Source organism: Tachypleus tridentatus, chromosome 8 (assembly GCF_004210375.1).
Source record: "Tachypleus tridentatus isolate NWPU-2018 chromosome 8, ASM421037v1, whole genome shotgun sequence".
Taxonomy (NCBI): Eukaryota; Metazoa; Arthropoda; class Merostomata; order Xiphosura; family Limulidae; genus Tachypleus; species Tachypleus tridentatus.
In genome coordinates, this window is record NC_134832.1 from 145,634,744 (window position 1) to 145,646,790 (window position 12,047).

General features: G+C 34.1%; 1 long non-coding RNA gene across 2 annotated transcripts in view; it reads right to left on the reverse strand.

Moving 5' to 3' along the window:
- Positions 1 to 347: 347 nt before the first annotated feature.
- LOC143223697 (uncharacterized) overlaps positions 348 to 12,047 on the reverse strand; it is a 58,447-nt gene continuing 46,747 nt past the window's right edge. For both annotated transcript variants that reach the window (XR_013013047.1, XR_013013048.1), the window contains exons 3-4: positions 11,124 to 11,278; positions 348 to 756 (exon numbers count right to left, since the gene is read on the reverse strand). This is a non-coding gene — a long non-coding RNA (uncharacterized LOC143223697). The remainder of the gene's footprint in view (positions 757 to 11,123; positions 11,279 to 12,047) is intronic.

Here is a 12,047-nt window from a genome sequence, read left to right on the forward strand (position 1 = left end):
CCTCTTATTGTTAAGAAAGCCCTTGAGATACTCATACCGTTTGTTACAACGTATCTTTGCGAGCAATCCTTTTCGAGGATGGTAGACATAAAAACGAAGAAAACGAACAGACTTTGTTGCGAAAATGATATGAGAGCGGCACTTGCCAAGGTGAAGCCGCGCATTTCTGAACTTGTCTCTGAAAGGCAACAGCAAAAGCCACATTGATTTGCAGTAAATATTTATTGAGTTTTGTTTTTGTGTGAAATTCATGTTTTATTGGTTTTGTTCTTTGAGCACAGTGATATTGTGTGCAACTGATGCATGATTCAGTTTGTGCACTAATAACATATCTACTTATGTTTTGAATTTGAAAAAAAATCATATTTTATTTTTCCAATTACAAAGGGTTCAGTGAATGCAAGTACGAAACTTCCGGGGTTCAGTACCTCCAACAAGGTTTAGAACCACTGTACTAGATGTTGTTAGCTACATGATCTTCTGTCAGGATTTGCCAAGATTCCTCTGGATCATATGTTACGTGTATCTCTCATGATCCTAGTTGGAGTTCAAATACTGCTGCAAATTTAATGATCTTTGGACAGGAAATAAGTTTCTCGATGATCAGGTATTAAGTATTGGTTTTCTTGATATTCTGATAGGAACTAATAAGTTTTCTCAATGATCAGATACTATATATAGGTTTCAGGATCTTTTAACAGGAAGGGATGAACTCGCTCGTTATCAGATGTTCTTGCTACGTTTTACGATCTTCTGCTAAACGTTGTAAGAAGTTAAAACAAAGTGAGTTCTCTCTAAAATACAATACACGTTTAACTATGTGGGGAAGTACCACAAATAATATAGAAGAGTCTGAGATCTTACTGTATGTTAATCTCATTCGATAAACTGTGACAGTTCTTCAAACTGTAATTCTGTCCGTCTGTATAGAAGTATCAATTTATTATAACACTAACCTAAAGCCAGGTAAGGTCTACACAACACATCGAGAGAAACAAATGAAACTTATTGTTTATCTGTAGACAGGGAGCAAACAATATGTACTGTCTACGTGTAGACAGCTCTAGGTAAAGGAACAAATAATACCTACTGTCTGTTTGTAGACAGTTCTAGGTATAGGAACAAACAATACCTACTGTCTGTTTGTAGACAGTTCTAGGTATAGGAACAAACAATACCTACTGTGTTTGTAGACAGTTCTAGGTATAGGAACAAACAATACCTATTGTCTGTTTGTAGACAGTTCTAGGTATAGGAACAAACAATACCTACTGTCTGTTTGTAGACAGTTCTGTGTATAGGAACAAACAATATCTACTGTCTGTGTGTAGACAGCTCTGGGTAAATGAACAAATAACACGTACTGTCTGTAGGTAGTCAGCTCTGGGTAAATGAACAAATAATACGTACTGTCTGTAGGTAGCCAGCTCTGGGTAAAGGAACAAATAATACGTACTGTCTGTTTGTAGACAGTTCTGGGTAAAGGAACAAATAATACGTACTGTCTGTTTGTAGACAGTTCTAGGTATAGGAACAACAATACCTACTGTCTGTTTGTAAACAGTTCTAGGTATAGGAACAAATAATACGTACTGTCTGTTTGTAGACAGTTCTAGGTATAGGAACAAACAATACGTACTGTCTGTTAGAGACAGTTCTAGGTATAGGAACAAACAATACCTACTGTGTTTGTAGACAGTTCTAGGTATAGGAACAAACAATACCTATTGTCTGTTTGTAGACAGTTCTAGGTATAGGAACAAACAATACCTACTGTCTGTTTGTAGACAGTTCTGGGTATAGGAACAAACAATACCTACTGTCTGTGTGTAGACAGCTCTGGGTAAATGAACAAATAACACGTACTGTCTGTAGGTAGTCAGCTCTGGGTAAATGAACAAATAATACGTACTGTCTGTAGGTAGCCAGCTCTGGGTAAAGGAACAAATAATACGTACTGTCTGTTTGTAGACAGTTCTGGGTAAAGGAACAAATAATACGTACTGTCTGTTTGTAGACAGTTCTAGGTATAGGAACAAACAATACCTACTGTCTGTTTGTAGACAGTTCTAGGTATAGGAACAAACAATACCTACTGTCTGTTTGTAGACAGTTCTAGGTCTAGGAACAAACAATACCTACTGTGTTTATAGACAGTTCTAGGTATAGGAACAAACAATACCTACTGTCTGTGTGTAGACAGCTCTGGGTAAAGGAACAAATAACACGTACTGTCTGTAGGTAGTCAGCTCTGGGTAAAGGAACAAATAATACGTACTGTCTGTAGGTAGTCAGCTCTGGGTAAAGGAACAAACAATACGTACTGTCTGTAGGTAGCCAGCTCTGGGTAAAGGAACAAACAATACCTACTGTCTGTAGGTATAGCAACAGCTACTGTCTGGTAAACAAGGAACAAATAATACGTACTGTCTGTTTGTAGACAGTTCTAGGTATAGGAACAAACAATACCTACTGTCTGTTTGTAGACAGTTCTAGGTATAGGAACAAACAATACGTACTCTCTGTTTATAAACAGTTCTAGGTGAAGGAACAAACAATACATATTGTCTCTCTTTTGACAATTCTAGTTACCGATCGTTACATATTGTCTACCTAGAGACTACTCCAACTAAGATAATAAACAATACATACAATATGTCTTGACAGCCATAGTTAAACATATAAATGTTTTATTTCAGTAAGGAGAGGAAATTATATTTTTATACACCTATTGCATCTAAGAAACTAATTAATATTTTTTACACTTTTTTCCAACATTTTTAATTGTGTGATAGCTCACGTGTGATAAAATATATTTTATCCTTACGGTTTCTGGGCAGAAACGTATTTGTCAAATATATAAATGTTGCCAGATCTCATTGTAATGGCTTTGCTGTTTTTTTGGTTTTTTTTTGGTGTTGTTAAAGTTCTGTTAACTCGATTTTCACACACTAAGTGGCAGCACTATCTCGCGTCATTAAGCCGAGGGTGTTTCATTTGGTTTCTCTCGATGTTTGAAAAAAGCTCCAAAGTTACTGAGCAGCAAAAAATATTCTTTATTTAATACCTTTTAGCACTGTTTGACTCTGAGGGTCAGAATCTGTCGTTATTAACACTTAAATGTTGAGGAACTGATGAATCTTTTTTATTAAACTTTAATTCTTAAAAATTTATAAATTATGTTTCCCTTAAAATATTTATACAAAGCAAAATTATTCATTGAATTAGCCCATTTTATCTGGTCTTGTTGGAAACTAGTTGGGAATAAGGAACTTTTAATCGGTGATTTCTATTCTGCACATTTCTAAGAAAGAGTTCGAAAGCAATCATTTATCAATATATTTGTGCAGTGATAGACCTTTGAAAATGTGCTTTCCAACGGGTCAATGGTAGGTGGCTCAATGCATATCTATGGACAAAGCACTTATAGTCCATTGTGTAGCTTTTCACCAAAACAATAACAAAAGTAAAAAAGAAACAACCAATTCTAATTGTGCTGCTATCTGTTTATGAAATGGAGTACTTTGCATTTAGAATAATTAGTTACAGCATTTGAACCGCCCAACTGGCTCATCGGTACTTTTGCGGACTTACAACATTAAAACCGGATTTCGATACCTTTTGGCGATCGGAGTACATATAGTGATTGTGTAACTTTGTTCTAAAAACGAACAAGAACAACAAAAGACACGAAAGAATTCAAGAAACATCCAACTGTAATTTTGCTGCCACCTATTGGTAAACCTGAAAACTTCGTACTTAAAATAATTAACCATTGCTTTTCAAATTACCCAAGTGACACAACAGTACGTCTGAGAACTTAGAACGTTATAAACCGGCTTTCGATACTTGTAGTGGGCGGAGCACAAATAGCGATTGCGTAGCTTTGTGCTTAAATAAAAAAATCAACAAACAAACCAAACAAAACTGCCTTTTAAATTCCAATACTATTAAAATGTAAAATTAGATAACGACATTAAAGTTCAAAACTGCTGAATTGTAAAGTAAATAGATTACCTTGTAAAGTTAAGACTCAGAAGCAACGTTCAACACTTTTCAGTTGTGATCAATACATTCGTTGGAAACCGAAGTTTCGTAATCAAAACGATAAAGATATTTAAGATATACAACATAATTTGTTTATAACAGGCAAATCAAAATATAAGAATGACATTATTAATTAAATATTGCTGTAATTAGAGTAATTTAATCGATACATAGAAAGTACAGTAATAGCATATATATTCTAAAGACGGTTGATGTGGGTATTACAACTTTAAGATAAACTACTGAATACCGTTAAGACCTTCTCAGGTCATTTTAACTTACCATGTATTATAGTCGAGAGAATGAACGGGTACAGGATTGGAGGAAACGTTATGGTTGGGTTATTAATTTTTGCGCAGAGCTACACGAGGGCTATCTGCGGTATTTGTCCCTAAAGTAAGAACAAAAGGAAGGCAGATAGTCATTACCATCAACCAACAACTCTTGAGCTACTTTCTTACCAACGAAAGGGTGAGCATGGGTGGTGTGACGGGGATTCGAACCCGTAAACCTCAGATTACGAGTTGAGCGCCTTAGCCGTTTGGCCATACCGGGGTGGATATTAATTAGTATAGGTATGAAGATGTTTCTTTATATTGGTTTTAGTTGTTGTACAGGAACATACTAAGTAGGGAAACAAATATAAAGAAACGCAAAATCAAAGAAGCCCTACTTATATCGTAAGATAAATAATTGTGTTAAAGATAAGAACTGTGTAATTAAAAGACAAGAGTTTAAGCACTGTGATGAAGTTTAACATTGTCAGCAGTTTATAGCATTTTTATATCATCATGTCATTTGTATGATTCAAAATTTACCAAACTTGACAAAAGATCTAATTAACAGATTGATTTAAATATATTTTAACCATTACCGCAGGCTGGACAAATATACCAATATTATCTTAATTCTTTAACTATACCGTACTAAAATATAACGAATCCCGTCTTAAAATGTGCTCGACCATACAGGCGTGTGGGCATTATAAGTCATGGTCAATCCCAATATTTATTGACAAATATCAGGCTAAGAGGCTGTGGGTGGAGTTGTCAACTTCCAGTCTTCATTTTTTCGTTAGGAACGTCTGATTCCGTTAGCTCTCGAGTAGCATTGCGCTAAATTTCCAAACAAAACAAAGTGAAACGTAACATACTGATTGGGCTCTAATAGCTTGAAGTGTATAGTATTGAGAACAGGCACAGTAACCCAACATTTACATGTGTAATATGAAGACATAAGATTTACTAAAGGGTTCGAAATCGTAGTTTTATTTGTAAAATGGTGAAATTTAACTACGCTTGTATGTGTGTCTGTTAGCATTCACCATCCATTATTTTATATTTCATCAACTTGGACTTGGTTATTGTTAAGTTATTCTTCACCACTCTATGTTTTATTAACTTGGACTTGGTTGTTATTAACTTATTATTCTTCACCACTCCTATGTTTTATTAACTTGGACTTGGTTTTTGTTAACTTATTATTCTTAACTTATGTTTTATTCTTGGCCACCACTCTACTCTATTTTATTAACTTGGACTTGGTTTTTGTTAACTTATTATTCTTCACCACTCTATGTTTTATTAACTTGGACTTGGTTTTTGTTAACTTATTATTCTTCACCACTCTATGTTTTATTAACTTGAATTTGGCCACTGTAAACGTATTATTGTTTACAACTTTGTTTTATTAACTTGAAATTGGCTATTGTAAACTTGTTATTATTAACCACGTTAAGTTTTGCTAATTTGAACTTCGCTATTATTAACTATTCTATATTTTATTAACCGTGATTATGAAGTTGGCCCGGACGATAATTGATTTAACTGATATTTTTAGATACAATTCTTTAAGTAAAAATATACAACAAAATTAATCAAACTTTGAAACTTCCGTCTAGAGATTTTTTTTTATTTATTATTTTAAGCATAATAATAATAATAACTAGCATCAAATTAGTATTTTTTATTATACGTGGCTTAATACTATTTTGTTGTACTAGAGGGCGTTGCTTGATTAACAACAGCTAACCTCTGGAATCTAGATAGTATATTGCTACTTGCATTCTGTTTGCCATTAGAAATAGGGTTCTGCACGTTCAGAGTTGCCTAATTTACCAGTGAAAGAGGAAATATATCACATGCTTGTATTATCACTAAAGTTTATATATATATATTTGTACATGTATTTATATATAATTATAAAATCTGTAGTTAATATTATGAATTTTAAAACCTGATTCAATGACAGTATTTGACTTTCTTGAGCATGGAAGAAATACAAATACAAATACTTCAATATACTTTAAATTATTATTAACATTGACATTTTATCGGGACCTTTTCCTTTTCCAATGAACACTAACATTTTTATGTTAGGTGCTACTATAGATACGGCTTCAGAAGAGTTTAGCCCGGCATGACCAAGTGGTTAGGTCGTTCGACTTGTAATGTGAATGTCGTGGGTTCGAATCTCCATCACACCAAACATACTCGACCTTTCATGCGTGGGGACGTCATTATTCGTTGATAAAGGGTAGCTTAAGATTTGGTGGTGATCACTAGTTACCTTCCCTTTAGTCTTACATTGCTAAATTAGGGTCGGCTAGCGCAGATAGCTCTCGTGTAGCTTTGGGCGAAATTCAAAACAAACAAACATGAGTTTAAATTTAAATATCAAATAGGGGTATAGAAAAAATAGAAAGCACACCTCTTTGAACCTAAGTGAAGACGTACAAATAAATTAATTAATAAACAAGCTTTGTAGTACAGATTCAAGCTACATGTGTCCATATCATGTTCAATGGAAAGATTTTAATGACATGGCTGAGATCGAATGTTTATTTTCTTTCATTCCCAAAAGGAACACCGTTTAAATTTTAATTTATTAAACTGTTTCTATTGTTAAACTACTGTTCGCCAACTGAATATTAAACCTGGACGTTCACTCGTTCATTGTTAACAACTCAAACACTGTTCATTACTGAATTGTGTCTTTAACCAATCTATTTGTCAGACTTTCCAACTTAATTCAAGGCCTTTAAATTTTGTTTGAGTTGGTTGTTGTTCTCCGCTAGTACAGCGGTAAGTCTACAGATTTACAATGCTAAAATCAGCATTCGATTCCCGTCGGTGGACTCAGCAGATAGCCCGCGGTGGCTTTGCTATATGAAAACACACACACTTGATTTATTTGATATTAAGCACAAAGTTGTTTCCACAATCTGTGGTCTGCCTACCAATGGTAGAGAAGTTCCAGGTTATATACATATAATCAAGTGCGTGATATGCGAATGAAATCAAACTTCAGAGTAAATATAATAACAATCTAACTCGTGATGTGAATTAAAATGAAAGTCCAATATCTCCCATGTCAGAACAGGAGACCATACTTGACTCCGGTTTGAAGGTCGAACCCCTTTCATGCCACAGTTAGTACTGAGCTTCGGTTTCAATGGAATATGCAGATAATAATGAAGATATATTCAGGATGCCAGTACATCGTAGGTTAATCACTCCGTACCAGTTCATACCCGTTATACACCTGAATAAACTTAAACAATGGGGAAGCTATATTTATAAAAGTGTGAATTGTTATTTATTATAATTCATCTCGGACGAGGCACCAAATTTTAACGTTACGTATTACAATTTTAAATATCCTGAAATTTTATTTTTAATTTAGAAGATAATTGAATGTCGATAATTATCAAATTTTTGATATTGGACAACACACACACACACACACACAGTTTCTTTATTAACACAAATATATTTTAATTTTAATATACAAATAATAATACAATTTTGTAATAACGGTTATTACAAATAATGATTTATAATACAAATGTTTCACAAACTTACAAATAATATTCATTGTTCTATCTAGTCTGGAACTAAATATTTTATCAGCGGTTCACGATGAGTGAATTAATTTTGAGTTGATATCATCACAGTTTATTTAACGGGTAGCTAGCTAGCTCTCTATTCTTCGCTGGTCTCGCGCTGTTTACAAGCTGATTTTTCACCGCTAAAGTTATGTAATGTTTTCGTAAAAGTATTGACGTCCAATGAGAATTCATTGAAGTTGAATGTTATGTAATATTCGCAATCTATAAACGTTTGTGGTCAGATATCTATAGTTTCCCGTTTAATAAGCGTTTATCACAGTTATAGCTTCTAAGGTTTGTATAATAACTATCAACCAACAATATAAACTGTATATTGGTGCGTCGATTTATAAACTATAGGTGAGGTTCTAGAAATTTCATTTGGCCAAATAATACTTGAAGATACACTAGTGTTTTCGTGAAACATATATTATTGATTCTAACACTCGAGAATCTTCTATAAAATTATGGAATAGGCTGAAATTTCGCAATATACATTTAACAGTATAAGTTACACGCATTTCTAAATATATTTAATTGAAACAGATGTCGATATTAAAATAAATATATAACTGTGAATTGTTTGTTTGGATGTTTTAATTGAGCACAATTGGAGGGTAGGCTATATAACAGTAAATCCATTACAGAATTCACTTTCATTCAGAAAAGAAAAACAATGACTTAACAATTACAATAGAATTAGGAAACGCATCCTGCAAGCGAAACTGTTTGTTAAATTGATACATTTTGTGAATTTTGGTTTATTTATGTAAATGCAAAAGCTACGCAATAAGTTATCTGTGCTTTGTCCACCTCTGTGCTCTGTCCATCAAGGAGTATGGATCCTAGGATTTCGCCTTTATAAGTCTGTAAAGTGACTGTTGACGCATTGAGGGAAATTTAAAGAGTTGGAGACTTGTTAAAAAAATTACGCTTTTTTTAAGAAGTTGTCTTAAGATTATATTGTTCTATTTTATTTTGTTTCCATAGCTACAAAGCATTTCCTTGTGTTGATAAATTCACATTTTTAAGGGTTTGTGTTCTTGTCTTCTAAACCAATAAGTAGAGTTACCGTTGGAATTACATCTTTTTTATGCAGTGTACATATAATCATAATATGACTTCAGAGTTATCTGTTTAAATGATCACAGTTTTGTTTTGAAAACTATTCATAACCCGAAATGTGAGGAAATGCACAAAACGCTACGACAATTACTTTTAGGCCTATTGGTTTCTAATCTTTCGCCAGCTTTTGGAGATTAAATCATAACTTTTAGAGTATTATTATATTACTTATACACATTGGATTTCAAACAATATTTTGCTTCTCTTGGAATTATAGTGTTGACGAAAAGCCTCGTGGACAGTGGCTTCCGGGAAACAAAAGAAGATTTGTTTGTTTTTGAATTTCGAGCAAAGCTACACGAGAGCTATCTGGGCTAGTTGTCCCAAATTTAGCAGTGTAAGACTAAAGGGAAGATAACCAGTCATCACCACCCACCGCCAACTCTTGGGCTATTTTTTTACCAACGGAGAGTTGGATTGACCGTCATATTATAACGCTCACACGGCTGAAAGGGCGAGCATGTTTGGTGTGACAAGGATTCGAACCCGCGACTCTCAGACCCATGCCGATCCTGACTGAAGGCGTCACTAGATTGATACAAGGGGAACATGCCCCAATTCTATTTGACAGTTGCTCAAATCCAAAGTTGATGTCTTGAAATATCAGAACAGAGAGCTATGTTATCATAATGCGTTTGTGGGCCTGAAATTCGAATCTTTCAAACACTCGGCGACACTTATACAAAAAAACATATATAAAATGCTATTTTTTACACCTTTGTGATAAATTCGTTAGAGATTGGGAGAACTGTGGATAAACATTTGCAATTTACATAATCTGTATCACAAACTTTAGGCCTAGAAGTTTCTACAGTCTCGATGTTTAAGTCATAAGTTAAATTGATTATTATAATTCATACAAGTGTGTGTTTGTGCTTGGAGACCATAATTTGTGTTATTGTGATAATTTACATCACAACGTATTTTGAAAAGTTTTGTTTATCATTAGCCCTAGCTAAGATCATAAATTATTTAAAATGGACGACTACGTCATATTCACTAAAGGAATGTTGAAGTATTTTAGTAGTGAATATAAAATTACCGTGTTCTTTTTAACATGAGTTAAAAACTATCTTAGTATACCAACTATACCATTACTGACAGAATGTACAAGGAACTGTGTAAACTACGTTTGACAACTTTAATGGAAACAAAACAAAAACGGTTATCAGATCTAGAGGGGGGTGGGGAGAAAACGGCAACAATTAGTTTTAAGACATTCTATAGTTATACTTGTGGACATCACAGTAGATTTTAAACTGCTTTTGTCTGTGAACTTTTTCCGCTACAAATGGGCTTCGATACCCGTGGATAGCCCTTTGTGTATCTTTGCGCTTAGTAACAAGCAATAATAAAATAATTATTTTAATGGTCAGAGAGTATTTACCATTTGCAAGGTAATAGGAAGAGGATAGTTTGAGTGTGTTTTCTTACTGCAAAGTCACATCGAGCCATCTGCTGAGACCATCGAGGGGATTCGAACCCCCTGATTTTAGCGTTATATATCTGTAGACTTACCGTTGTACCAGCGGAGGGTGCACAATGCGAAGCTTATAACATGGATGTTTTACTTCTCTTACTCAAATAATTAAGAATTCTATCAATAATGAAAATGGGAAAACCAGTTTTACATAAGACTTGTTATTGAACTCTTTATACGAGGTTTCATAAGTACTAGAAATTTAATGTGCTCAATGGAACAAAATTTTAATAAAGATTTGTTTTAAAACATTTGGTATAAAGTTTGCGAAATTATAATAAAAACAAAAAAATATTTATTTTGTTTGATGGTATAATTTAGTTCTTAAAGATGGTAAAATTCGAACCCGCGGTTTTCAGATGGCGAGTTGAGCACCCTAACCACTTGGCCATGCTGGGGCCCATTATGTGGTAGTAGTTGCAGAAGTTCGTCAAACCTAAGCCTATTTGGAATACTGAATTTTAAACCTTGAGCTAAACGTTTTTATACAATATCACCAAAAGCATGTACTTTGAATAACTAAATTAGCTTGTATAATATTAAAATTAACAATAATGGATGTTCATTTTGACCCATATTTACCAACATCGGAACTTAAATCCATGCTTTGGCTTGTTTCTAGTTGGATTCTTGAATTCGTTCACCACATTGAAAGGCAGTCTTGAGTTTTTCTGGTTAAACACGACAACTAAAACTGAACAAGGAATGCTCATCATGCCACTTTTGAAGTTGATTTGCTGTATACAAAAACCCCCATTAGAAAAAATATACACACAATCACTTCGTTTACAGCAACAATAACAACTCGGAAAATGTCTTTTCTAGGTCAGCTTTTTTTTTAATTCATGAACTTTATTTCTAAGGATCTCATTTGCTCCGAAACGGCAGTTTTTACAATCATATTGACGAATCTGGTATGGTTTTTACACTAGCGCCCTCTTTGGCCAATCTATTTTTTGTTATTATGATCTCATTTTCCCCTAAACGGAAATTTTTATAATTAAATTGATCGTGCTTGTATGATTTTTACACGGCCTGGCATGGCCAGGTGGGTTAAGGCGTTCGACTCGTAATTCGAGGGTCGCGGGTTCGAATCCAGGTCGCACCAAACATGCTAGCCTTTTCAGCCGTGGGGGCGTTATAAAGTGATGGTTAATCCCACTATTCTTGGTAAAAGAGTAGCCCAAGAGTTGGCGGTGGGTGGTGATGACAAGCTGCCTTCCCTCTAGTCTTACACTGTTAAATTAGGAACGACAAGCGCAGATAGCTCTTGAGTAGCTTTGCGCGAAATTAAAAAACAAACATGTTTTTTTACACTAGCGCTCTCTTTGGCCAATCTATTTTTTGTTATGATGATCTCATTTTCTCTTAAACAGAAATATTTATAATTAGATTGATGGTGCTTTATGGTTTTTACACTAGCGCCCATTTTGGCTAATCTATTTCTTGTTATCATGATTTCATTGTCCCCTAAACGGAAATTTTTATAATTAGATTGATGGTGCT